The following is a 27,690-nucleotide window of genomic DNA, read 5'->3' as shown; positions in this document are numbered from 1 at the left end:
TACCACAGGTCTATGATACCAGATGTCTTTCATAGAGGAACGGACGGGATTTGAACCCATGATCTTCGGTTTACGAGATTGACGCCTTACCACTTGGCCACCATACTCTACAAATGATACATCAACATTCTGGAAAGTAGTAGTTGTGTAAATGTGAATTTGGCACACAAATAAACTCAGTGGAGAATCTTGGGATTGAACCGAGGACCTCATACATATTTTGCATGCACTCCCCCTCTGAGCTTCCATCCCATTTCATTTGCAGATAAAATGCAATATCAATACAATGTACTTTTTATATACACCACTCCATTGAAACTACAAGGAAATGATAGCAGCAATTCTTAAACCAGGTACAGACAGGGATCAAACCCATGAACTTCAGTTTTTGAAAATGACGCCATAAAAGTTGGCAACAATGCCACTTCTGTTCTATAAATGTACGAACAGGGATTGAAGGAATGTTCTTCAGATTACAAGACCAAATTATTTAGCACATCTCTGTTTCCTGCTGTCGTGTCTTTGGGGTACCATTAAACTGAAGACATGTTTATCAATTAACTCCCTGTAATTATTATCACGCGATTAAACTGATTAATCGTTTAATTGTAATTAACTAGGAGATCGGGGCACCAAGGAAAATATTCAGATTACAAAGTTATAATTTTTCTAATATAACTTTCCTATATTATAACATTATATATTATATTCTATTATAGTATAGGCCGATTATCTTCTGGTTTAAATGGTGTATTTTACCTCGCGTCCAGTCTCATTCCAAACGTCGTAAATTGTTGTATCTGCACGAACCCAGTCTTTACTAAGAGTCATCCATACATCAATTGTCTTAAAATCATTTATTTACTAAACTAAGTAATTCACAGAAAGTATAGAAACAGTAATTATCGTCACAAAGAATTGGTAGAGTAATGTGCCCTATTGGCTAAACAGGCCTGGCTGATGTCTTGTAGAACAATGGGTCATAAAATTGATTGATTTGTATCCAAGATGGCGTAGCAGTTCAGACGTCCTCTACCCTCCTCTTGTCGTGTCCCGTGTATATATATATTTACATATTTTTCTTCACTTATCTTTTTACATTTTTTTATTCTAAAAACTCAACCTCAAAGCACTCTCCTGCAACCCGCCTCACCAATTTAAAAAAGAAAGTATTATTTACCTCATCTGAATTCCACAACAGAAGCCAGCCAGAGGTTAGTCATTTTCACTGGCTAACGTTGGAGTTCAGCTAGCCACGGTTAGCTGTCCTCAGCTATCCATTAGCTCGAAAAGCTATCGCCAGTTTTTGTACAGCGCGACTCAGACCAGAGCATACCGGACCTATTCTCTCTCCTTTCCCCGATTTCTACCGCAGGCTCTGGACATTTACACCTGGATCTTGCAGCTAACTAGCTGCTACCTGAGTGACTATTGGCAACGTCGGTCACGGAATTAACACACATTATTACGGAGCTAGCCAGCTGAAGAGTTCCGTCAGCCACTCGTGGGCTTTTCCTGAGCTAGCCAGCTGAAGTGTCTCCTGGGCTACAATCACCTATCCTGACCCTTTTTACTGCCGATGCGGAGCCCCATCAGGCCTTCACGACTGGACTACCGACGTTATCTGCCCGAGGGAGTTATCCAACTGGCCCCTCCGTCGCGACGTAACCTGATCGCCCATCTGCGGCCGGCTAATCGTTAGCTGTCTTATCGGCTGCGATCTGAATAGGTCTATCGGACACTTTTCTTGGGCCACTATAACTAACTATTTTGCCAACTTGGACAGGTCCCCCCTTCCACACGGAACCCCACTAACCCACAGACGGAAACGCACGAGGTGGCTAAAAACAGACCTCCCTCCATCTTCCACCAGCTTGCTACCTATGGCCCGGCTAGCTGTCTGAATCTCACTGGACCCTTTGATCACTCAGCTAAGCATGCCTCTCCTTAATGTCAATATGCAATGTCCATTGCTGTTCTGGTTAGTGTTTATTGGCTTATTTCACTGTAGAGCCTCTAGCCCTGCTCATTATACCTTATCCAACCTCTCAGTTCCTCCACCCTCACATGCTATGACATCTTCTGGTTTCAATGATGTTTCTAGAGACAATATCTCTCTCATAATCACTAAATGCCTAGGTTTACCTCCTCTGTACTCACATCCCACCATACCTTTGTCTGTACATTATACCTTGAAGCTATTTTATCGTCCCCAGAAACCTGCTCCTTTTTCTCTCTATTCTGGACGTCACAGACGACCAATTCTTATAGCTTTTAGCCGTACCCTCATACTTATTCTCCTCTGCTCCTCTGGGGATGTAGAGGTGAATCCAGGCCCTGCAGTGCCTGGCTCCACTCCTACTCCCCAGGCGCTCTCTTTTGATGACTTCTGTAACCGTAATAACCTTGGTTTCATGCATGTTAACATTAGAAGCCTCCTCCCTAAGTTTGTTTTATTCACTGCTTTAGCACACTCTGCCAACCCGGATGTCCTAGCTGTGTCTGAATCTTGGCTTAGGAAGTCCACCAAAAACTCTGAAATCTTCATCCCTAACTACAACGTTTTCAGACAAGATAGAACAACCAAAGGGGGCGGTGTTGCAATCTACTGCAGAGATAGCCTGCAGAGTTCTGTCCTGCTATCCAGGTCTGTACCCAAACAATTTGAACTTCTACTTTTAAAAATCCACCTCTCCAAAAACAAGTCTCTCACCGTTGCCGCCTGCTATAGACCCCCCTCGGCCCCTAGCTGTGCTCTGGACACCATATGTGAACTGATTGCCCCCCATCTATCTTCAAAGCTCGTGCTACTAGGTGACCTAAACTGGGACATGCTTAACACTCCAGCCTTCCTACAATCCAAGCTTGATGCCCTCAATCTCACACAAATTATTAATGAACCCACCAGGTACAACCCCAAAGCTGCAAACACTGGCACCCTCATAGATATCATCCACACCAACGTGCCCTCTAAATACACCTCTGCTGTTTTCAACCAAGATCTCAGCGATCACTGCCTCATTGCCTGCACCCGTAATGGGTCAGCGGTCAAACGACCTCCACTCATCACTGTCAAACGCTCCCTGAAACATTTCAACGAGCAAGCCTTTCTAATCGACCTGGCCCTGGTATCCTGGAAGGATATTGACCTCATCCCGTCAGTAGAGGATGCCTGGTTATTTTTTTTAAATGCCTTCCTCACCATCTTAAATAAGCATGCCCCTTTCAAGAAATTTAGAACCAGGAACAGATATAGCCCTTGGTTCTCCCCAGACCTGACTGCCCTTAACCAACACAAAAATATCCTGTGGCGTTCTGCATTAGCATCGAACTGCCCCCGCGATATGCAACTTTTCAGGGAAGTTAGAAACCAATACACAAAGGCAGTTAGAAACGCCAAGGCTAGCTTTTTCAAACAGAAATTTGCTTCCTGCAACTCAAACTCTAAAAAGTTCTGGGACATTGTAAAGTCCATGGAGAATAAGAACACCTCCTCCCAACTGCCCACTGCACTGAGGATAGGAAACTCTGTCACCACCGATAAGCCCACTATAATTGAGAATTTCAATAAGCATTTTTCTACGGCTGGCCATGCTTTCCACCTAACTACCCCTACTGCATTCAACAGCACTGCACCCCCCACAGCTACTCGCCCAAGCCTCCCCCATTTCTCCTTCTCCCAAATCCAGATAGCTGATGTTCTGAAAGAGCTGCAAAATCTGGACCCCTACAAATCAGCTGGGCTTGACAATCTGGACCCTTTCTTTCTAAAATTATCTGCCGAAATTATTGCAACCCCTATTACTAGCCTGTTCAATCTCTCTTTCGTGTCGTCTGAGATTCCCATAGATTGGAAAGCAGCTGCTGTCATCCCCCTCTTCAAAGGAGGTGACACTCTTGACCAAAATTGCTACAGACCTATATCCATCCTACCCTGCCTTTCTAAGGTCTTCGAAAGCCAAGTCAACAAACAGATTACCGACCATTTTGAATCCCACCGCACCCTCTCCGCTATGCAATCTGGTTTCAGAGCTGGTCATGGGTGCACCTCAGCCACGCTCAAGATCCTAAACGACATCGTAACCGCCATCGATAAGAAACAATACTGTGCTGCCGTATTCATTGACCTGGCCAAAGCTTTTGACTCTGTTAATCGCCACATCCTCATCGGCAGACTCAGTAGCCTTGGTTTCTCAAACGATTGCGTCGCCTGGTTCACCAACTACTTCTCTGACAGAGTTCAGTGTGTCAAATCGGAGGGCCTGCTGTCTGGACCTCTGGCAGTCTCTATGGGGGTACCACAGGATTCAATTCTTGGGCCAACTCTTTTCTCTGTATACATCAATGATGTCGCTCTTGCTGCTGGTGAATCTCTGATCCACCTCTACGCAGACGACACCATTCTGTATACTTCTGGCCCTTCTTTGGACACTGTGTTAACAACCCTCCAGACGAGCTTCAATGCCATTCAACTCTCCTTCCGTGGTCTCCAACTGCTCCTAAACACAAGTAAAACTAAATGCATGCTCTTCAACCGATCGCTGCCTGCACCTGCCCGCCTGTCCAGCATCACTTCTCTGGACGGTTCTAACTTAGAATTTGTGGACAACTACAAATACCTAGGTGTCTGGTTAGACTGTAAACTCTCCTTCCAGACTCACATCAATCATCTCCAATCCAAAGTTAAATCTAGAATTGGCTTCCTATTTCGCAACAAAGCATCCTTCACTCATGCTGCCAAACATACCCTCGTAAAACTGACCATCCTACCAATCCTTGACTTCGGCGATGTCATTTACAAAATAGCCTCCAATACCCTACTCAACAAGCTGGATGCAGTCTATCACAGTGCCATCCGTTTTGTCACCAAAGCCCCATATACTACCCACCACTGCGACCTGTACGCTCTCGTTGGCTGGCCTTCGCTTCATAATCGTCACCAAACACATTGGCTCCAGGTCATCTACAAGACCCTGCTAGGTAAAGTCCCCCCTTATCTCTGCTCACTGGTCACCATAGCAGCACCCACCTGTAGCACGCGCTCCAGCAGGTATATCTCTCTGGTCACCCCTAAAGCCAACTCCTCCTTTGGTCGTCTCTCCTTCCAGTTCTCTGCTGCCAATGACTGGAACGAACGACAAAAATATCTGAAACTGGAAACACTTATCTCCCTCACTAGCTTTAAGCACCAGCTATCAGAGCAGCTCCCAGATCACTGCACCTATACATAGCCCATCTATAATTTAGCCCAAACTACTACCTCTTCCCCTACTGTATTTATTTCTTTAATTTATTTTGCTCCTTTGCACCATATTATTTATATTTTAACTTTGAACTTTCTTCAAACTACAAATCTACCATTCCAGTGTTTTACTTGCTATACTTTATTTACTTTGCCACCATGGCCTTTTTTGCCTTTACCTCCCTTATCTCACATAATTTGCTCACATTGTATATAGTCTTATTTTTTTCTACTGCATCATTGATTGTATGTTGTTTTACTCCATGTGTAACTCTGTGTTTTTGTATGTTGTCGAACTGCTTTGCTTTATCTTGGCCAGGTCGCAATTGTAAATGAGAACTTGTTCTCAACTTGCCTACCTGGTTAAATAAAGGACTTGTTCTCAACTTGCCTACCTGGTTAAATAAAGGACTTGTTCTCAACTTGCCTACCTGGTTAAATAAAGGACTTGTTCTCAACTTGCCTACCTGGTTAAATAAAGGACTTGTTCTCAACTTGCCTACCTGGTTAAATAAAGGACTTGTTCTCAACTTGCCTACCTGGTTAAATAAAGGACTTGTTCTCAACTTGCCTACCTGGTTAAATAAAGGACTTGTTCTCAACTTGCCTACCTGGTTAAATAAAGGTGAAATAAAAAAAATTAAAAAAAGAAAGGTCAGCTGAGGATGCACACGGAGTTCATTAATATTAACAATTGACATGCTAAACCTTTGCACATGAACGCTCACTCATTCGGGAACAATTGCAATCAATATATATTTACGCTCAGTGTGTCGTAGGGATCCTTGTTGGAGCGTTGTTCTGTTGGAGAGTTTTGTCCGCGTCTCTCTCTCTCTCTCTCTCTCTCGGTTAGAATGGATCTTTCAAAGCGACATTCATTAATGTCGTTATAGAATGGATGTTTCATTGGTCTTCGCGTTCAATGATATAATTTCTAGCTGCAGACTAATAATTAATATCAAAGACTTGTTCTTATTCTGTCGGTATCAATAGTCTAAAAGTTAACCATGTGGTATAGTTCACTTTCAGTAGTGGAAATGGATGGTCAAACCTATTGGCCAACTCGCAATGGAGTGGAGGCCTGGTCTGCTAGAAAGTAAATCAGGGTATGGTTTTATAGTGAACATAGAACAGGCTTGTCACATGACGCCTGGTCCTGTCTGTGTCCCTGGGGGCGTGCCAATGACTGAGTTAAGCTTGGTACAGAAATACAATTCTATCACATTAACATCAGTACATAGCATCTCAATGTATTACAAATAGCTTTATCCTTATTAATACATTTTATACAACCATGTGGATGCAAGTCTCATCGCTGAGGCTATTATATAAACAGTTTTATGGTAATATGGCTATATTGTCTCTTCTGAGTATCACAAAATTGTACCAAGCGGACCAGTTCGTAGCTGGATTTTTCACCAATCTTTCATAGCTTCTCCAGAACATAAATGTCATTCGGTTCCCCAATTCTGTGAGTAGGAAGAATTTCCTGTGTCTCTCTATGGGACCCCTCTGTGTATCAACTGGGCCATGTGGTTGTAAGATTCTCCTCTGGAATTTTACAACCCCCTGACACAGGGCCTGGGTGGGGGGAGGTAGGTTGGGGGATGGTGCAAGGGCGGAGGGGGTCAACTGTCCTCCCTGTACTCAAAGAGGCCAACGTCATGACACTGCTTAGAATTTCAAAATTCTGTAAAGTCGGAGTTGAGTCAAAGCAATAATTTTAAATTGAGAAGCTGAGGATTGAACCCAGGACCTCATACATGCAAAGCATGCGCTCTACCACTGAGCTACATCCCCGTTCTGGTGAGAGAGAAAAAATGTTTCTTATTTTATTTTATTTTACCTTTATTTAACCAGGTAAGCTGGTGGAGAACAAGTTCTCATTGAGAACTGCAACCTGGCCAAGATAAAGCAAACCAGTGCGACACAAACAACAACACAGTGTTACAAATGGAATAAACAAGCGTACAGTCAATAACACAATAGAAAAAAAGAAAGACTATTTACAGTGTGTGCAAATGGCGTGAGGAGGTAAGGCAATAAATAGGCCATAGTAGCGAAGTAATTACAATTTAGCAAATTAACACTGGAGTGATAGATGAGCAGATGATGATGTGCAAGTACAAATACTGGTGTGCAAAAGATCAGAAAGTAAATAAAAACAATATGGGGATGAGGTAGGTAGATTGGGTGGGCTATTTACAGATGGCCTATGTACAGCTGCAGCGATCGGTTAGCTGCTCAGATAGCTGATGTTTAAAGTTAGTGAGGGAAATATAAGTGTCCAGGTTCAGCGATTTTTGCAATTCGTTCCAGTCATTGGCAGCAGAGAACTGGAAGGAAAGGCAGCCAAAGGAGGTGTTGGCTTTGGGGATGACCAGTGAGATATATCTGCTGGAGCGAGTGCTACGGGTGGGTGTTTTTATCGTGACCAGTGAGTTGAGATAAGGCGGAGCTTTACCTAGCATAGACTTATAGATGACCTGGAGCCAGTGGGTCTGGTGACGAATAGGTAGCGAGGGCCAGCCGACTAGAGCATACAGGTCGCAGTGGTCATATCAATACAATTTACCTTTTCTTTACACTGTTCTAATGAAAGTACATTTCCATAATATCAGCTATCTTCCATAAACCTCGAACAAGGATGAACCCATGTGCTTCAGTTTACAGAAACAGATGATTTAGCATATCTATTTCCTTCTTAGAATGTCAACATTCTGGAAAGTGGGAGTTGTGCAAAAGCTAATTTAACAACTAATTACACTCAACAGAGAAGTTGGGGATTAACGTTGGACCGCATTCATGTAAAGTACTGGCTCTACCATAGAGATTCATCCCCTTACTATAATAGCTGTGTTGCAATATTGATACAACTTGATTTTCTGCAAAGTCCTCCAAGTAAAGCACAGGTCTATGATATCAGATGTCTTTCATAAAGGCACAGAAGGGATTTGAACCCATGATCTTCAGTTTACAAGACCAACGCCTTACCACTTGGCCACCATGCCACTCTACGCTCTGTATTATATATCAACATTCAGGAAAGTAGTAGTTGTGTAAATGTGAATTTGGCACACAAATAAACTCAGTGGAGAATCTTGGGATTGAACCGAGGACCTCATACATATTTTGCATGCACTCCCCCTCTGAGCTTCCATCCCATTTCATTTGCAGATAAAATGCAATATCAATACAATGTACTTTTTATATACACCACTCCATTGAAACTACAATGAAATGATAGCAGCAATTCTTAAACCAGGTACAGACTGGGATCGAACCCATAAACTTCAGTTTTTGAAAATGACGCCATAAAAGATGGCAATCATGCCACTTCTGTTCTATAATTGTACGAACAGGGATTGAAGGAATGTTCTTCAGATTACAAAACCAAATTATTTAGCACATCTCTGTTTCCTGCTTAGAATTACAACATTCTGTAAAGTAGGAGTTGGGTCAATGCAATAATTTTAAATGGAGACGCTGGGGATTGAACCCAGGACCTCATACATGCGAAGCATGCGCTCTACCACTGAGCTACATCCCCTTTCTGGGAGAGAGAAAAAATGTTTCTTATTTTATTTTATTTCACCTTTATTTAACCAGGTAAGCTGGTGGAGAACAAGTTCTCATTGAGAACTGCAACCTGGCCAAGATAAAGCAAAGCAGTGCGACACAAACAACAACATAGAGTTACAAATGGAATAAACAAGCGTACAGTCAATAACACAATAGAAAAAAAGAAAGTCTATATTCAGTGTGTGCAAATGGCATGAGGAGGTAAGGTAATAAATAGGCCATGGTAGTGAGGTAATTACAATTTAGCAAATTAACACTGGAGTGATAGATGAGCAGATGATGATGTGCAAGTACAAATACTGGTGTGCAAAAGAGCAGAAAGTAAATAAAAACAATATGGGGATGAGGTAGGTAGATTGGGTGGGCTATTTACAGATGGCCTATGTACAGCTGCAGCGATCGGTTAGCTGCTCAGATAGCTGATGTTTAAAGTTAGTGAGGGAAATATAAGTGTCCAGGTTCAGCGATTTTTGCAATTCGTTCCAGTCATTGGCAGCAGAGAACTGGAAGGAAAGGCAGCCAAAGGAGGTGTTGGCTTTGGGGATGACCAGTGAGATATATCTGCTGGAGCGAGTGCTACGGGTGGGTGTTTTTATCGTGACCAGTGAGTTGAGATAAGGCGGAGCTTTACCTAGCATAGACTTATAGATGACCTGGAGCCAGTGGGTCTGGTGACGAATAGGTAGCGAGGGCCAGCCGACTAGAGCATACAGGTCGCAGTGGTCATATCAATACAATTTACCTTTTCTTTACACTGTTCTAATGAAAGTACATTTCCATAATATCAGCTATCTTCCATAAACCTCGAACAAGGATGAACCCATGTGCTTCAGTTTACAGAAACAGATGATTTAGCATATCTATTTCCTTCTTAGAATGTCAACATTCTGGAAAGTGGGAGTTGTGCAAAAGCTAATTTAACAACTAATTACACTCAACAGAGAAGTTGGGGATTAACGTTGGACCGCATTCATGTAAAGTACTGGCTCTACCATAGAGATTCATCCCCTTACTATAATAGCTGTGTTGCAATATTGATACAACTTGATTTTCTGCAAAGTCCTCCAAGTAAAGCACAGGTCTATGATATCAGATGTCTTTCATAAAGGCACAGAAGGGATTTGAACCCATGATCTTCAGTTTAAAAGACCAACGCCTTACCACTTGGCCACCATGCCACTCTACGCTCTGTATTATATATCAACATTCAGGAAAGTAGTAGTTGTGTAAATGTGAATTTGGCACACAAATAAACTCAGTGGAGAATCTTGGGATTGAACCGAGGACCTCATACATATTTTGCATGCACTCCCCCTCTGAGCTTCCATCCCATTTCATTTGCAGATAAAATGCAATATCAATACAATGTACTTTTTATATACACCACTCCATTGAAACTACAAGGAAATGATAGCAGCAATTCTTAAACCAGGTACAGACTGGGATCGAACCCATAAACTTCAGTTTTTGAAAATGACGCCATAAAAGATGGCAATCATGCCACTTCTGTTCTATAATTGTACGAACAGGGATTGAAGGAATGTTCTTCAGATTACAAAACCAAATTATTTAGCACATCTCTGTTTCCTGCTTAGAATTACAACATTCTGTAAAGTAGGAGTTGGGTCAATGCAATAATTTTAAATGGAGATGCTGGGGATTGAACCCAGGACCTCATACATGCAAAGCACGCGCTCTACCACTGAGCTACATCCCCTTTCTGTGAAAGAGAAAAAATGTTTCTTATTTTATTTTATTTCACCTTTATTTAACCAGGTAAGCTGGTGGAGAACAAGTTCTCATTGAGAACTGCAACCTGGCCAAGATAAAGCAAAGCAGTGCGACACAAACAACAACATAGAGTTACAAATGGAATAAACAAGCGTACAGTCAATAACACAATAGAAAAAATGAAAGTCTATATTCAGTGTGTGCAAATGGCATGAGGAGGTAAGGTAATAAATAGGCCATGGTAGTGAGGTAATTACAATTTAGCAAATTAACACTGGAGTGATAGATGAGCAGATGATGATGTGCAAGTACAAATACTGGTGTGCAAAAGATCAGAAAGTAAATAAAAACAATATGGGGATGAGGTAGGTAGATTGGGTGGGCTATTTACAGATGGCCTATGTACAGCTGCAGCGATCGGTTAGCTGCTCAGATAGCTGATGTTTAAAGTTAGTGAGGGAAATATAAGTGTCCAGGTTCAGCGATTTTTGCAATTCGTTCCAGTCATTGGCAGCAGAGAACTGGAAGGAAAGGCAGCCAAAGGAGGTGTTGGCTTTGGGGATGACCAGTGAGATATATCTGCTGGAGCGAGTGCTACGGGTGGGTGTTTTTATCGTGACCAGTGAGTTGAGATAAGGCGGAGCTTTACCTAGCATAGACTTATAGATGACCTGGAGCCAGTGGGTCTGGTGACGAATAGGTAGCGAGGGCCAGCCGACTAGAGCATACAGGTCGCAGTGGTCATATCAATACAATTGACCTTTTCTTTACACTGTTCTAATGAAAGTACATTTCCATAATATCAGCTATCTTCCATAAACCTCGAACAAGGATGAACCCATGTGCTTCAGTTTACAGAAACAGATGATTTAGCATATCTATTTCCTTCTTAGAATGTCAACATTCTGGAAAGTGGGAGTTGTGCAAAAGCTAATTTAACAACTAATTACACTCAACAGAGAAGTTGGGGATTAACGTTGGACCCCATTCATGTAAAGTACTGGCTCTACCATAGAGATTCATCCACTTACTATAATAGCTGTGTTGCAATATTGATACAACTTGATTTTCTGCAAAGTCCTCCAATTAATGCACAGGTCCATGATATCAGATGTCTTTCATAAAGGCACAGAAGGGATTTGAACCCATGATCTTCGGTTTACAAGACCAACGCCTTACCACTTGGCCACCATGCCACTCTACGTTCTGAATCATATATCAACATTCAGGAAAGTAGTAGTTGTGTAAATGTGAATTTGGCACGCAAATTAACTCAGTGGAGAATCTTGGGATTGAACCGAGGACCTCATCCATATTTTGCATGCACTCCCCCTCTGAGCTTCCATCCCATTTCATTTGCAGATAAAATGCAATATCAATACAATGTACTTTTTATATACACCACTCCATTGAAACTACAAGGAAATGATAGCAGCAATTCTTAAACCAGGTACAGACTGGGATCGAACCCATAAACTTCAGTTTTTGAAAATGACGCCATAAAAGATTGCAATCATGCCACTTCTGTTCTATAATTGTACGAACAGGGATTGAAGGAATGTTCTTCAGATTACAAAACCATATTATTTAGCACGTCTCTGTTTCCTGCTTAGAATTACAACATTCTGTAAAGTAGGAGTTGGGTCAATGGAATAATTTTAAATGGAGATGCTGGGGATTGAACCCAGGACCTCATACATGCAAAGCATGCGCTCTACCACTGAGCTACATCCCCGTTCTGGGAAACATTAAAAATGTATCTTATTTTATTTTATTTCACCTTTATTTAACCAGGTAAGCTAGTGGAGAACAAGTTCTCATTGAGAACTGCAACCTGGCCAAGATAAAGCAAAGCAGTGCGACACAAACAACAACATAGAGTTACAAATGGAATAAACAAGCGTACAGTCAATAACACAATAGAAAAAAAGAAAGTCTATATTCAGTGTGTGCAAATGGCATGAGGAGGTAAGGTAATAAACAGGCCATGGTAGTGAGGTAATTACAATTTAGCAAATTAACACTGGAGTGATAGATGAGCAGATGATGATGTGCAAGTACAAATACTGGTGTGCAAAAGATCAGAAAGTAAATAAAAACAATATGGGGATGAGGTAGGTAGATTGGGTGGGCTATTTACAGATGGCCTATGTACAGCTGCAGCGATCGGTTAGCTGCTCAGATAGCTGATGTTTAAAGTTAGTGAGGGAAATATAAGTGTCCAGGTTCAGCGATTTTTGCAATTCGTTCCAGTCATTGGCAGCAGAGAACTGGAAGGAAAGGCAGCCAAAGGAGGTGTTGGCTTTGGGGATGACCAGTGAGATATATCTGCTGGAGCGAGTGCTACGGGTGGGTGTTTTTATCGTGACCAGTGAGTTGAGATAAGGCGGAGCTTTACCTAGCATAGACTTATAGATGACCTGGAGCCAGTGGGTCTGGTGACGAATAGGTAGCGAGGGCCAGCTGACTAGAGCATACAGGTCGCAGTGGTCATATCAATACAACTTACCTTTTCTTTACACTGTTCTAATGAAAGTACATTTCCATAATATCAGCTATCTTCCATAAACGTCAAACAAGGATTGTACCCATGTGCTTCAGTTTACAGAAACAGATGATTTAGCATATCTATTTCCTTCTTAGAATATCAACATTCTGGAAAGTGGGAGTTGTGCAAAAGCTAATTTAACAACTAATTACACTCAACAGAGAAGTTGGGGATTAACGTTGGACCGCATTCATGTAAAGTACTGGCTCTAGCATAGAGATTCATCCCCTTACTATAATAGCTGAGTTGCAATATTGATACAACTTAATTTTCTGCAAAGTCCTCCAATTAATGCACAGGTCCATGATATCAGATGTCTTTCATAAAGGCACAGAAGGGATTTGAACCCATGATCTTTGGTTTACAAGACCAACGCCTTACCACTTGGCCACCATGCCACTCTACGTTCTGAATTATATATCAACATTCAGGAAAGTAGTAGTTGTGTAAATGTGAATTTGGCACGCAAATTAACTCAGTGGAGAATCTTGGGATTGAACCGAGGACCTCATCCATATTTTGCATGCACTGCCCCTCTGAGCTTCCATACCATTTCATTTGCAGATAAAATGCAATATCAATACAATGTACTTTTTATATACACCACTCCTTTGAAACTACAAGGAAATGATAGCAGCAATTCTTAAACCAGGTACAGACTGGGATCGAACCCATAAACTTCAGTTTTTGAAAATGACGCCATAAAAGATGGCAATCATGCCACTTCTGTTCTATAATTGTACGAACAGGGATTGAAGAATGTTCTTCAGATTACAAAACCATATTATTTAGCACGTCTCTGTTTCCTGCTTAGAATTACAACATTCTGTAAAGTAGGAGTTGGGTCAATGGAATAATTTTAAATGGAGATGCTGGGGATTGAACCCAGGACCTTATACATGCAAAGCATGCGCTCTACCACTGAGCTACATCCCCGTTCTGGGAAACATTAAAAATGTATCTTATTTTATTTTATTTCACCTTTATTTAACCAGGTAAGCTAGTGGAGAACAAGTTCTCATTGAGAACTGCAACCTGGCCAAGATAAAGCAAAGCAGTGCGACACAAACAACAACATAGAGTTACAAATGGAATAAACAAGCGTACAGTCAATAACACAATAGAAAAAAAGAAAGTCTATATTCAGTGTGTGCAAATGGCATGAGGAGGTAAGGTAATAAATAGGCCATGGTAGTGAGGTAATTACAATTTAGCAAATTAACACTGGAGTGATAGATGAGCAGATGATGATGTGCAAGTACAAATACTGGTGTGCAAAAGAGCAGAAAGTAAATAAAAACAATATGGGGATGAGGTAGGTAGATTGGGTGGGCTATTTACAGATGGCCTATGTACAGCTGCAGCGATCGGTTAGCTGCTCAGATAGCTGATGTTTAAAGTTAGTGAGGGAAATATAAGTGTCCAGGTTCAGCGATTTTTGCAATTCGTTCCAGTCATTGGCAGCAGAGAACTGGAAGGAAAGGCAGCCAAAGGAGGTGTTGGCTTTGGGGATGACCAGTGAGATATATCTGCTGGAGCGAGTGCTACGGGTGGGTGTTTTTATCGTGACCAGTGAGTTGAGATAAGGCGGAGCTTTACCTAGCATAGACTTATAGATGACCTGGAGCCAGTGGGTCCGGTAAAGAATAGGTAGCGAGGGCCAGCCGACTAGAGCATACAGGTCGCAGCGGTCATATCAATACAACTTACCTTTTCTTTACACTGTTCTAATGAAAGTACATTTCCATAATATCAGCTATCTTCCATAAACGTCAAACAAGGATTGTACCCATGTGCTTCAGTTTACAGAAACAGATGATTTAGCATATCTATTTCCTTCTTAGAATATCAACATTCTGGAAAGTGGGAGTTGTGCAAAAGCTAATTTAACAACTAATTACACTCAACAGAGAAGTTGGGGATTAACGTTGGACCGCATTCATGTAAAGTACTGGCTCTAGCATAGAGATTCATCCCCTTACTATAATAGCTGAGTTGCAATATTGATACAACTTAATTTTCTGCAAAGTCCTCCAATTAATGCACAGGTCCATGATATCAGATGTCTTTCATAAAGGCACAGAAGGGATTTGAACCCATGATCTTTGGTTTACAAGACCAACGCCTTACCACTTGGCCACCATGCCACTCTACGTTCTGAATTATATATCAACATTCAGGAAAGTAGTAGTTGTGTAAATGTGAATTTGGCACGCAAATTAACTCAGTGGAGAATCTTGGGATTGAACCGAGGACCTCATCCATATTTTGCATGCACTCCCCCTCTGAGCTTCCATCCCATTTCATTTGCAGATAAAATGCAATATCAATACAATGTACTTTTTATATACACCACTCCTTTGAAACTACAAGGAAATGATAGCAGCAATTCTTAAACCAGGTACAGACTGGGATCGAACCCATAAACTTCAGTTTTTGAAAATGACGCCATAAAAGATGGCAATCATGCCACTTCTGTTCTATAATTGTACGAACAGGGATTGAAGAATGTTCTTCAGATTACAAAACCATATTATTTAGCACGTCTCTGTTTCCTACTTAGAATTACAACATTCTGTAAAGTAGGAGTTGGGTCAATGGAATAATTTTAAATGGAGATGCTGGGGATTGAACCCAGGACCTTATACATGCAAAGCATGCGCTCTACCACTGAGCTACATCCCCGTTCTGGGAAACATTAAAAATGTATCTTATTTTATTTTATTTCACCTTTATTTAACCAGGTAAGCTAGTGGAGAACAAGTTCTCATTGAGAACTGCAACCTGGCCAAGATAAAGCAAAGCAGTGCGACACAAACAACAACATAGAGTTACAAATGGAATAAACAAGCGTACAGTCAATAACACAATAGAAAAAAAGAAAGTCTATATTCAGTGTGTGCAAATGGCATGAGGAGGTAAGGTAATAAATAGGCCATGGTAGTGAGGTAATTACAATTTAGCAAATTAACACTGGAGTGATAGATGAGCAGATGATGATGTGCAAGTACAAATACTGGTGTGCAAAAGAGCAGAAAGTAAATAAAAACAATATGGGGATGAGGTAGGTAGATTGGGTGGGCTATTTACAGATGGCCTATGTACAGCTGCAGCGATCGGTTAGCTGCTCAGATAGCTGATGTTTAAAGTTAGTGAGGGAAATATAAGTGTCCAGGTTCAGCGATTTTTGCAATTCGTTCCAGTCATTGGCAGCAGAGAACTGGAAGGAAAGGCAGCCAAAGGAGGTGTTGGCTTTGGGGATGACCAGTGAGATATATCTGCTGGAGCGAGTGCTACGGGTGGGTGTTTTTATCGTGACCAGTGAGTTGAGATAAGGCGGAGCTTTACCTAGCATAGACTTATAGATGACCTGGAGCCAGTGGGTCCGGTAAAGAATAGGTAGCGAGGGCCAGCCGACTAGAGCATACAGGTCGCAGCGGTCATATCAATACAACTTACCTTTTCTTTACACTGTTCTAATGAAAGTACATTTCCATAATATCAGCTATCTTCCATAAACGTCAAACAAGGATTGTACCCATGTGCTTCAGTTTACAGAAACAGATGATTTAGCATATCTATTTCCTTCTTAGAATATCAACATTCTGGAAAGTGGGAGTTGTGCAAAAGCTAATTTAACAACTAATTACACTCAACAGAGAAGTTGGGGATTAACGTTGGACCGCATTCATGTAAAGTACTGGCTCTAGCATTGAGATTCATCCCCTTACTATAATAGCTGAGTTGCAATATTGATACAACTTAATTTTCTGCAAAGTCCTCCAATTAATGCACAGGTCCATGATATCAGATGTCTTTCATAAAGGCACAGAAGGGATTTGAACCCATGATCTTCGGTTTACAAGACCAACGCCTTACCACTTGGCCACCATGCCACTCTACGTTCTGAATTATATATCAACATTCAGGAAAGTAGTAGTTGTGTAAATGTGAATTTGGCACGCAAATTAACTCAGTGGAGAATCTTGGGATTGAACCGAGGACCTCATCCATATTTTGCATGCACTGCCCCTCTGAGCTTCCATCCCATTTCATTTGCAGATAAAATGCAATATCAATACAATGTACTTTTTATATACACCACTCCATTGAAACTACAAGGAAATGATAGCAGCAATTCTTAAACCAGGTACAGACTGGGATCGAACCCATAAACTTCAGTTTTTGAAAATGACGCCATAAAAGATGGCAATCATGCCACTTCTGTTCTATAATTGTACGAACAGGGATTGAAGGAATGTTCTTCAGATTACAAAACCAAATTATTTAGCACATCTCTGTTTCCTGCTTAGAATTACAACATTCTGTAAAGTAGGAGTTGGGTCAATGCAATAATTTTAAATGGAGATGCTGGGGATTGAACCCAGGACCTCATACATGCAAAGCACGCGCTCTACCACTGAGCTACATCCCCTTTCTGTGAAAGAGAAAAAATGTTTCTTATTTTATTTTATTTCACCTTTATTTAACCAGGTAAGCTGGTGGAGAACAAGTTCTCATTGAGAACTGCAACCTGGCCAAGATAAAGCAAAGCAGTGCGACACAAACAACAACATAGAGTTACAAATGGAATAAACAAGCGTACAGTCAATAACACAATAGAAAAAAAGAAAGTCTATATTCAGTGTGTGCAAATGGCATGAGGAGGTAAGGTAATAAATAGGCCATGGTAGTGAGGTAATTACAATTTAGCAAATTAACACTGGAGTGATAGATGAGCAGATGATGATGTGCAAGTACAAATACTGGTGTGCAAAAGATCAGAAAGTAAATAAAAACAATATGGGGATGAGGTAGGTAGATTGGGTGGGCTATTTACAGATGGCCTATGTACAGCTGCAGCGATCGGTTAGCTGCTCAGATAGCTGATGTTTAAAGTTAGTGAGGGAAATATAAGTGTCCAGGTTCAGCGATTTTTGCAATTTTTTCCAGTCATTGGCAGCAGAGAACTGGAAGGAAAGGCAGCCAAAGGAGGTGTTGGCTTTGGGGATGACCAGTGAGATATATCTGCTGGAGCGAGTGCTACGGGTGGGTGTTTTTATCGTGACCAGTGAGTTGAGATAAGGCGGAGCTTTACCTAGCATAGACTTATAGATGACCTGGAGCCAGTGGGTCTGGTGACGAATAGGTAGCGAGGGCCAGCCGACTAGAGCATACAGGTCGCAGTGGTCATATCAATACAACTTACCTTTTCTTTACACTGTTCTAATGAAAGTACATTTCCATAATATCAGCTATCTTCCATAAACGTCAAACAAGGATTGTACCCATGTGCTTCAGTTTACAGAAACAGATGATTTAGCATATCTATTTCCTTCTTAGAATATCAACATTCTGGAAAGTGGGAGTTGTGCAAAAGCTAATTTAACAACTAATTACACTCAACAGAGAAGTTGGGGATTAACGTTGGACCGCATTCATGTAAAGTACTGGCTCTAGCATAGAGATTCATCCCCTTACTATAATAGCTGAGTTGCAATATTGATACAACTTAATTTTCTGCAAAGTCCTCCAATTAATGCACAGGTCCATGATATCAGATGTCTTTCATAAAGGCACAGAAGGGATTTGAACCCATGATCTTCGGTTTACAAGACCAACGCCTTACCACTTGGCCACCATGCCACTCTACGTTCTGAATTATATATCAACATTCAGGAAAGTAGTAGTTGTGTAAATGTGAATTTGGCACGCAAATTAACTCAGTGGAGAATCTTGGGATTGAACCGAGGACCTCATCCATATTTTGCATGCACTGCCCCTCTGAGCTTCCATCCCATTTCATTTGCAGATAAAATGCAATATCAATACAATGTACTTTTTATATACACCACTCCATTGAAACTACAAGGAAATGATAGCAGCAATTCTTAAACCAGGTACAGACTGGGATCGAACCCATAAACTTCAGTTTTTGAAAATGACGCCATAAAAGATGGCAATCATGCCACTTCTGTTCTATAATTGTACGAACAGGGATTGAAGGAATGTTCTTCAGATTACAAAACCAAATTATTTAGCACGTCTCTGTTTCCTGCTTAGAATTACAACATTCTGTAAAGTAGGAGTTGGGTCAATGCAATAATTTTAAATGGAGATGCTGGGGATTGAACCCAGGACCTCATACATGCAAAGCACGCGCTCTACCACTGAGCTACATCCCCTTTCTGTGAAAGAGAAAAAATGTTTCTTATTTTATTTTATTTCACCTTTATTTAACCAGGTAAGCTGGTGGAGAACAAGTTCTCATTGAGAACTGCAACCTGGCCAAGATAAAGCAAAGCAGTGCGACACAAACAACAACATAGAGTTACAAATGGAATAAACAAGCGTACAGTCAATAACACAATAGAAAAAAAGAAAGTCTATATTCAGTGTGTGCAAATGGCATGAGGAGGTAAGGTAATAAATAGGCCATGGTAGTGAGGTAATTACAATTTAGCAAATTAACACTGGAGTGATAGATGAGCAGATGATGATGTGCAAGTACAAATACTGGTGTGCAAAAGATCAGAAAGTAAATAAAAACAATATGGGGATGAGGTAGGTAGATTGGGTGGGCTATTTACAGATGGCCTATGTACAGCTGCAGCGATCGGTTAGCTGCTCAGATAGCTGATGTTTAAAGTTAGTGAGGGAAATATAAGTGTCCAGGTTCAGCGATTTTTGCAATTTGTTCCAGTCATTGGCAGCAGAGAACTGGAAGGAAAGGCAGCCAAAGGAGGTGTTGGCTTTGGGGATGACCAGTGAGATATATCTGCTGGAGCGAGTGCTACGGGTGGGTGTTTTTATCGTGACCAGTGAGTTGAGATAAGGCGGAGCTTTACCTAGCATAGACTTATAGATGACCTGGAGCCAGTGGGTCTGGTGACGAATAGGTAGCGAGGGCCAGCCGACTAGAGCATACAGGTCGCAGTGGTCATATCAATACAACTTACCTTTTCTTTACACTGTTCTAATGAAAGTACATTTCCATAATATCAGCTATCTTCCATAAACGTCAAACAAGGATTGTACCCATGTGCTTCAGTTTACAGAAACAGATGATTTAGCATATCTATTTCCTTCTTAGAATATCAACATTCTGGAAAGTGGGAGTTGTGCAAAAGCTAATTTAACAACTAATTACACTCAACAGAGAAGTTGGGGATTAACGTTGGACCGCATTCATGTAAAGTACTGGCTCTAGCATAGAGATTCATCCCCTTACTATAATAGCTGAGTTGCAATATTGATACAACTTAATTTTCTGCAAAGTCCTCCAATTAATGCACAGGTCCATGATATCAGATGTCTTTCATAAAGGCACAGAAGGGATTTGAACCCATGATCTTCGGTTTACAAGACCAACGCCTTACCACTTGGCCACCATGCCACTCTACGTTCTGAATTATATATCAACATTCAGGAAAGTAGTAGTTGTGTAAATGTGAATTTGGCACGCAAATTAACTCAGTGGAGAATCTTGGGATTGAACCGAGGACCTCATCCATATTTTGCATGCACTGCCCCTCTGAGCTTCCATCCCATTTCATTTGCAGATAAAATGCAATATCAATACAATGTACTTTTTATATACACCACTCCATTGAAACTACAAGGAAATGATAGCAGCAATTCTTAAACCAGGTACAGACTGGGATCGAACCCATAAACTTCAGTTTTTGAAAATGACGCCATAAAAGATGGCAATCATGCCACTTCTGTTCTATAATTGTACGAACAGGGATTGAAGGAATGTTCTTCAGATTACAAAACCAAATTATTTAGCACGTCTCTGTTTCCTGCTTAGAATTACAACATTCTGTAAAGTAGGAGTTGGGTCAATGCAATAATTTTGAATGGAGATGCTGGGGATTGAACCCAGGACCTCATACATGCAAAGCATGCGCTCTACCACTAAGCTACATCCCCGTTCTGGGAAACATTAAAAATGTATCTTATTTTATTTTATTTCACCTTTATTTAACCAGGTAAGCTAGTGGAGAACAAGTTCTCATTGAGAACTGCAACCTGGCCAAGATAAAGCAAAGCAGTGCGACACAAACAACAACATAGAGTTACAAATGGAATAAACAAGCGTACAGTCAATAACACAATAGAAAAAAAGAAAGTCTATATTCAGTGTGTGCAAATGGCATGAGGAGGTAAGGTAATAAATAGGCCATGGTAGTGAGGTAATTACAATTTAGCAAATTAACACTGGAGTGATAAATGAGCAGATGATGATGTGCAAGTACAAATACTGGTGTGCAAAAGAGCAGAAAGTAAATAAAAACAATATGGGGATGAGGTAGGTAGATTGGGTGGGCTATTTACAGATGGCCTATGTACAGCTGCAGCGATCGGTTAGCTGCTCAGATAGCTGATGTTTAAAGTTAGTGAGGGAAATATAAGTGTCCAGGTTCAGCGATTTTTGCAATTCGTTCCAGTCATTGGCAGCAGAGAACTGGAAGGAAAGGCAGCCAAAGGAGGTGTTGGCTTTGGGGATGACCAGTGAGATATATCTGCTGGAGCGAGTGCTACGGGTGGGTGTTTTTATCGTGACCAGTGAGTTGAGATAAGGCGGAGCTTTACCTAGCATAGACTTATAGATGACCTGGAGCCAGTGGGTCTGGTGACGAATAGGTAGCGAGGGCCAGCCGACTAGAGCATACAGGTCGCAGTGGTCATATCAATACAACTTACCTTTTCTTTACACTGTTCTAATGAAAGTACATTTCCATAATATCAGCTATCTTCCATAAACGTCAAACAAGGATGAACCCATGTGCTTCAGTTTACAGAAACAGATGATTTAGCATATCTATTTCCTTCTTAGAATGTCAACATTCTGGAAAGTGGGAGTTGTGCAAAAGCTAATTTAACAACTAATTACACTCAACAGAGAAGTTGGGGATGAACGTTGGACCGCAATCATGTAAAGTACTGGCTCTACCATAGAGATTCATCCACTTACTATAATAGCTGTGTTGCAATATTGATACAACTTGATTTTCTGCAAAGTCCTCCAATTAATGCACAGGTCCATGATATCAGATGTCTTTCATAAAGGCACAGAAGGGATTTGAACCCATGATCTTTGGTTTACAAGACCAACGCCTTACCACTTGGCCACCATGCCACTCTACGTTCTGAATTATATATCAACATTCAGGAAAGTAGTAGTTGTGTAAATGTGAATTTGGCACGCAAATAAACTCAGTGGAGAATCTTGGGATTGAACCGAGGACCTCATCCATATTTTGCATGCACTCCCCCTCTGAGCTTCCATCCCATTTCATTTGCAGATAAAATGCAATATCAATACAATGTACTTTTTATATACACCACTCCATTGAAACTACAAGGAAATGATAGCAACAATTCTTAAACCAGGTACAGACTGGGATCGAACCCATAAACTTCAGTTTTTGAAAATGACGCCATAAAAGATGGCAATCATGCCACTTCTGTTCTATAATTGTACGAACAGGGATTGAAGGAATGTTCTTCAGATTACAAAACCAAATTATTTAGCACGTCTCTGTTTCCTGCTTAGAATTACAACATTCTGTAAAGTAGGAGTTGGTAGGGTCAATGCAGGAATTTTAAATGGAGATGCTGGGGATTGAACCCAGGACCTCATACATGCGAAGCATGCGCTCTACCACTGAGCTACATCCCCGTTCTGGGAAAGATTAAAAAATGTATCTTATTTTATTTTATTTCACCTTTATTTAACCAGGTAAGCTAGTGGAGAACAAGTTCTCATTGAGAACTGCAACCTGGCCAAGATAAAGCAAAGCAGTGCGACACAAACAACAACATAGAGTTACAAATGGAATAAACAAGCGTACAGTCAATAACACAATAGAAAAAAAGAAAGTCTATATTCAGTGTGTGCAAATGGCATGAGGAGGTAAGGTAATAAATAGGCCATGGTAGTGAGGTAATTACAATTTAGCAAATTAACACTGGAGTGATAAATGAGCAGATGATGATGTGCAAGTACAAATACTGGTGTGCAAAAGAGCAGAAAGTAAATAAAAACAATATGGGGATGAGGTAGGTAGATTGGGTGAGCTATTTACAGATGGCCTATGTACAGCTGCAGCGATCGGTTAGCTGCTCAGATAGCTGATGTTTAAAGTTAGTGAGGGAAATATAAGTGTCCAGGTTCAGCGATTTTTGCAATTCGTTCCAGTCATTGGCAGCAGAGAACTGGAAGGAAAGGCAGCCAAAGGAGGTGTTGGCTTTGGGGATGACCAGTGAGATATATCTGCTGGAGCGAGTGCTACGGGTGGGTGTTTTTATCGTGACCAGTGAGTTGAGATAAGGCGGAGCTTTACCTAGCATAGACTTATAGATGACCTGGAGCCAGTGGGTCTGGTGACGAATAGGTAGCGAGGGCCAGCCGACTAGAGCATACAGGTCGCAGTGGTCATATCAATACAACTTACCTTTTCTTTACACTGTTCTAATGAAAGTACATTTCCATAATATCAGCTATCTTCCATAAACGTCAAACAAGGATTGTACCCATGTGCTTCAGTTTACAGAAACAGATGATTTAGCATATGTATTTCCTTCTTAGAATATCAACATTCTGGAAAGTGGGAGTTGTGCAAAAGCTAATTTAACAACTAATTACACTCAACAGAGAAGTTGGGGATTAACGTTGGACCGCATTCATGTAAAGTACTGGCTCTAGCATAGAGATTCATCCCCTTACTATAATAGCTGAGTTGCAATATTGATACAACTTAATTTTCTGCAAAGTCCTCCAATTAATGCACAGGTCCATGATATCAGATGTCTTTCATAAAGGCACAGAAGGGATTTGAACCCATGATCTTCGGTTTACAAGACCAACACCTTACCACTTGGCCACCATGCCACTCTACGTTCTGAATTATATATCAACATTCAGGAAAGTAGTAGTTGTGTAAATGTGAATTTGGCACGCAAATTAACTCAGTGGAGAATCTTGGGATTGAACCGAGGACCTCATCCATATTTTGCATGCACTGCCCCTCTGAGCTTCCATCCCATTTCATTTGCAGATAAAATGCAATATCAATACAATGTACTTTTTATATACACCACTCCATTGAAACTACAAGGAAATGATAGCAACAATTCTTAAACCAGGTACAGACTGGGATCGAACCCATAAACTTCAGTTTTTGAAAATGACGCCATAAAAGATGGCAATCATGCCACTTCTGTTCTATAATTGTACGAACAGGGATTGAAGGAATGTTCTTCAGATTACAAAACCAAATTATTTAGCACGTCTCTGTTTCCTGCTTAGAATTACAACATTCTGTAAAGTAGGAGTTGGTAGGGTCAATGCAGGAATTTTAAATGGAGATGCTGGGGATTGAACCCAGGACCTCATACATGCGAAGCATGCGCTCTACCACTGAGCTACATCCCCGTTCTGGGAAAGATTAAAAATGTATCTTATTTTATTTTATTTCACCTTTATTTAACCAGGTAAGCTAGTGGAGAACAAGTTCTCATTGAGAACTGCAACCTGGCCAAGATAAAGCAAAGCAGTGCGACACAAACAACAACATAGAGTTACAAATGGAATAAACAAGCGTACAGTCAATAACACAATAGAAAAAAAGAAAGTCTATATTCAGTGTGTGCAAATGGCATGAGGAGGTAAGGTAATAAATAGGCCATGGTAGTGAGGTAATTACAATTTAGCAAATTAACACTGGAGTGATAAATGAGCAGATGATGATGTGCAAGTACAAATACTGGTGTGCAAAAGAGCAGAAAGTAAATAAAAACAATATGGGGATGAGGTAGGTAGATTGGGTGAGCTATTTACAGATGGCCTATGTACAGCTGCAGCGATCGGTTAGCTGCTCAGATAGCTGATGTTTAAAGTTAGTGAGGGAAATATAAGTGTCCAGGTTCAGCGATTTTTGCAATTCGTTCCAGTCATTGGCAGCAGAGAACTGGAAGGAAAGGCAGCCAAAGGAGGTGTTGGCTTTGGGGATGACCAGTGAGATATATCTGCTGGAGCGAGTGCTACGGGTGGGTGTTTTTATCGTGACCAGTGAGTTGAGATAAGGCGGAGCTTTACCTAGCATAGACTTATAGATGACCTGGAGCCAGTGGGTCTGGTGACGAATAGGTAGCGAGGGCCAGCCGACTAGAGCATACAGGTCGCAGTGGTCATATCAATACAACTTACCTTTTCTTTACACTGTTCTAATGAAAGTACATTTCCATAATATCAGCTATCTTCCATAAACGTCAAACAAGGATGAACCCATGTGCTTCAGTTTACAGAAACAGATGATTTAGCATATCTATTTCCTTCTTAGAATGTCAACATTCTGGAAAGTGGGAGTTGTGCAAAAGCTAATTTAACAACTAATTACACTCAACAGAGAAGTTGGGGATGAACGTTGGACCGCAATCATGTAAAGTACTGGCTCTACCATAGAGATTCATCCACTTACTATAATAGCTGTGTTGCAATATTGATACAACTTGATTTTCTGCAAAGTCCTCCAATTAATGCACAGGTCCATGATATCAGATGTCTTTCATAAAGGCACAGAAGGGATTTGAACCCATGATCTTCGGTTTACAAGACCAACGCCTTACCACTTGGCCACCATGCCACTCTATGTTCTGAATTATATATCAACATTCAGGAAAGTAGTAGTTGTGTAAATGTGAATTTGGCACGCAAATAAACTCAGTGGAGAATCTTGGGATTGAACCGAGGACCTCATCCATATTTTGCATGCACTCCCCCTCTGAGCTTCCATCCCATTTCATTTGCAGATAAAATGCAATATCAATACAATGTACTTTTTATATACACCACTCCATTGAAACTACAAGGAAATGATAGCAGCAATTCTTAAACCAGGTACAGACTGGGATCGAACCCATAAACTTCAGTTTTTGAAAATGACGCCATAAAAGATGGCAATGATGCCACTTCTGTTCTATAATTGTACGAACAGGGATTGAACGAATGTTCTTCAGATTACAAAACCAAATTATTTAGCACGTCTCTGTTTCCTGCTTAGAATTACAACATTCTGTAAAGTAGGAGTTGGTAGGGTCAATGCAGGAATTTTAAATGGAGATGCTGGGGATTGAACCCAGGACCTCATACATGCGAAGCATGCGCTCTACCACTGAGCTACATCCCCGTTCTGGGAAAGATTAAAAATGTATCTTATTTTATTTTATTTCACCTTTATTTAACCAGGTAAGCTAGTGGAGAACAAGTTCTCATTGAGAACTGCAACCTGGCCAAGATAAAGCAAAGCAGTGCGACACAAACAACAACATAGAGTTACAAATGGAATAAACAAGCGTACAGTCAATAACACAATAGAAAAAAAGAAAGTCTATATTCAGTGTGTGCAAATGGCATGAGGAGGTAAGGTAATAAATAGGCCATGGTAGTGAGGTAATTACAATTTAGCAAATTAACACTGGAGTGATAAATGAGCAGATGATGATGTGCAAGTACAAATACTGGTGTGCAAAAGAGCAGAAAGTAAATAAAAACAATATGGGGATGAGGTAGGTAGATTGGGTGAGCTATTTACAGATGGCCTATGTACAGCTGCAGCGATCGGTTAGCTGCTCAGATAGCTGATGTTTAAAGTTAGTGAGGGAAATATAAGTGTCCAGGTTCAGCGATTTTTGCAATTCGTTCCAGTCATTGGCAGCAGAGAACTGGAAGGAAAGGCAGCCAAAGGAGGTGTTGGCTTTGGGGATGACCAGTGAGATATATCTGCTGGAGCGAGTGCTACGGGTGGGTGTTTTTATCGTGACCAGTGAGTTGAGATAAGGCGGAGCTTTACCTAGCATAGACTTATAGATGACCTGGAGCCAGTGGGTCTGGTGACGAATAGGTAGCGAGGGCCAGCCGACTAGAGCATACAGGTCGCAGTGGTCATATCAATACAACTTACCTTTTCTTTACACTGTTCTAATGAAAGTACATTTCCATAATATCAGCTATCTTCCATAAACGTCAAACAAGGATTGTACCCATGTGCTTCAGTTTACAGAAACAGATGATTTAGCATATGTATTTCCTTCTTAGAATATCAACATTCTGGAAAGTGGGAGTTGTGCAAAAGCTAATTTAACAACTAATTACACTCAACAGAGAAGTTGGGGATTAACGTTGGACCGCATTCATGTAAAGTACTGGCTCTAGCATAGAGATTCATCCCCTTACTATAATAGCTGAGTTGCAATATTGATACAACTTAATTTTCTGCAAAGTCCTCCAATTAATGCACAGGTCCATGATACCAGATGTCTTTCATAAAGGCACAGAAGGGATTTGAACCCATGATCTTCGGTTTACAAGACCAACGCCTTACCACTTGGCCACCATGCCACTCTACGTTCTGAATTATATATCAACATTCAGGAAAGTAGTAGTTGTGTAAATGTGAATTTGGCACGCAAATTAACTCAGTGGAGAATCTTGGGATTGAACCGAGGACCTCATCCATATTTTGCATGCACTCCCCCTCTGAGCTTCCATCCCATTTCATTTGCAGATAAAATGCAATAT

General features: G+C 40.9%; 22 non-coding genes across 22 annotated transcripts; all 22 read right to left on the bottom strand.

The window, feature by feature from the left end:
• Positions 1-8,181: 8,181 nt before the first annotated feature.
• Positions 8,182-8,253, bottom strand: trnat-ugu (transfer RNA threonine (anticodon UGU)). Its single transcript has one exon. It is a non-coding gene; the product is annotated as a tRNA-Thr (tRNA).
• Positions 8,254-8,720: 467 nt separating this feature from the next.
• trnaa-cgc (transfer RNA alanine (anticodon CGC)) lies at positions 8,721-8,792 on the bottom strand. The gene has a single exon. It is a non-coding gene; the product is annotated as a tRNA-Ala (tRNA).
• Positions 8,793-10,469: 1,677 nt separating this feature from the next.
• On the bottom strand, positions 10,470-10,541 carry trnaa-ugc (transfer RNA alanine (anticodon UGC)). The gene has a single exon. It is a non-coding gene; the product is annotated as a tRNA-Ala (tRNA).
• Positions 10,542-11,679: 1,138 nt separating this feature from the next.
• On the bottom strand, positions 11,680-11,751 carry trnat-ugu (transfer RNA threonine (anticodon UGU)). Its single transcript has one exon. It is a non-coding gene; the product is annotated as a tRNA-Thr (tRNA).
• Positions 11,752-12,218: 467 nt separating this feature from the next.
• trnaa-ugc (transfer RNA alanine (anticodon UGC)) lies at positions 12,219-12,290 on the bottom strand. The gene has a single exon. It is a non-coding gene; the product is annotated as a tRNA-Ala (tRNA).
• Positions 12,291-13,429: 1,139 nt separating this feature from the next.
• trnat-ugu (transfer RNA threonine (anticodon UGU)) lies at positions 13,430-13,501 on the bottom strand. The gene has a single exon. It is a non-coding gene; the product is annotated as a tRNA-Thr (tRNA).
• Positions 13,502-13,967: 466 nt separating this feature from the next.
• trnaa-ugc (transfer RNA alanine (anticodon UGC)) lies at positions 13,968-14,039 on the bottom strand. The gene has a single exon. It is a non-coding gene; the product is annotated as a tRNA-Ala (tRNA).
• Positions 14,040-15,178: 1,139 nt separating this feature from the next.
• On the bottom strand, positions 15,179-15,250 carry trnat-ugu (transfer RNA threonine (anticodon UGU)). The gene has a single exon. It is a non-coding gene; the product is annotated as a tRNA-Thr (tRNA).
• Positions 15,251-15,716: 466 nt separating this feature from the next.
• trnaa-ugc (transfer RNA alanine (anticodon UGC)) lies at positions 15,717-15,788 on the bottom strand. The gene has a single exon. It is a non-coding gene; the product is annotated as a tRNA-Ala (tRNA).
• A 1,139-nt stretch (positions 15,789-16,927) lies between these two features.
• On the bottom strand, positions 16,928-16,999 carry trnat-ugu (transfer RNA threonine (anticodon UGU)). Its single transcript has one exon. It is a non-coding gene; the product is annotated as a tRNA-Thr (tRNA).
• Positions 17,000-17,466: 467 nt separating this feature from the next.
• Positions 17,467-17,538, bottom strand: trnaa-ugc (transfer RNA alanine (anticodon UGC)). The gene has a single exon. It is a non-coding gene; the product is annotated as a tRNA-Ala (tRNA).
• Positions 17,539-18,677: 1,139 nt separating this feature from the next.
• trnat-ugu (transfer RNA threonine (anticodon UGU)) lies at positions 18,678-18,749 on the bottom strand. The gene has a single exon. It is a non-coding gene; the product is annotated as a tRNA-Thr (tRNA).
• A 467-nt stretch (positions 18,750-19,216) lies between these two features.
• trnaa-ugc (transfer RNA alanine (anticodon UGC)) lies at positions 19,217-19,288 on the bottom strand. The gene has a single exon. It is a non-coding gene; the product is annotated as a tRNA-Ala (tRNA).
• Positions 19,289-20,427: 1,139 nt separating this feature from the next.
• On the bottom strand, positions 20,428-20,499 carry trnat-ugu (transfer RNA threonine (anticodon UGU)). Its single transcript has one exon. It is a non-coding gene; the product is annotated as a tRNA-Thr (tRNA).
• Positions 20,500-20,966: 467 nt separating this feature from the next.
• trnaa-ugc (transfer RNA alanine (anticodon UGC)) lies at positions 20,967-21,038 on the bottom strand. The gene has a single exon. It is a non-coding gene; the product is annotated as a tRNA-Ala (tRNA).
• Positions 21,039-22,176: 1,138 nt separating this feature from the next.
• trnat-ugu (transfer RNA threonine (anticodon UGU)) lies at positions 22,177-22,248 on the bottom strand. The gene has a single exon. It is a non-coding gene; the product is annotated as a tRNA-Thr (tRNA).
• A 471-nt stretch (positions 22,249-22,719) lies between these two features.
• On the bottom strand, positions 22,720-22,791 carry trnaa-cgc (transfer RNA alanine (anticodon CGC)). The gene has a single exon. It is a non-coding gene; the product is annotated as a tRNA-Ala (tRNA).
• Positions 22,792-23,931: 1,140 nt separating this feature from the next.
• trnat-ugu (transfer RNA threonine (anticodon UGU)) lies at positions 23,932-24,003 on the bottom strand. The gene has a single exon. It is a non-coding gene; the product is annotated as a tRNA-Thr (tRNA).
• Positions 24,004-24,474: 471 nt separating this feature from the next.
• On the bottom strand, positions 24,475-24,546 carry trnaa-cgc (transfer RNA alanine (anticodon CGC)). The gene has a single exon. It is a non-coding gene; the product is annotated as a tRNA-Ala (tRNA).
• Positions 24,547-25,684: 1,138 nt separating this feature from the next.
• trnat-ugu (transfer RNA threonine (anticodon UGU)) lies at positions 25,685-25,756 on the bottom strand. The gene has a single exon. It is a non-coding gene; the product is annotated as a tRNA-Thr (tRNA).
• A 471-nt stretch (positions 25,757-26,227) lies between these two features.
• On the bottom strand, positions 26,228-26,299 carry trnaa-cgc (transfer RNA alanine (anticodon CGC)). Its single transcript has one exon. It is a non-coding gene; the product is annotated as a tRNA-Ala (tRNA).
• Positions 26,300-27,438: 1,139 nt separating this feature from the next.
• Positions 27,439-27,510, bottom strand: trnat-ugu (transfer RNA threonine (anticodon UGU)). The gene has a single exon. It is a non-coding gene; the product is annotated as a tRNA-Thr (tRNA).
• Between the last annotated feature and the right edge of the window lie 180 nt (positions 27,511-27,690).

This window comes from Salmo salar, unplaced genomic scaffold (genome assembly GCF_965601325.2).
Source record: "Salmo salar unplaced genomic scaffold, fSalSal1 ptg000645l, whole genome shotgun sequence".
In the NCBI taxonomy this organism is placed as follows: domain Eukaryota; kingdom Metazoa; phylum Chordata; class Actinopteri; order Salmoniformes; family Salmonidae; genus Salmo; species Salmo salar.
The sequence above is the reverse complement of the archived record's forward strand: the minus strand, read 5'-3'. Positions and strand labels throughout refer to the sequence as shown.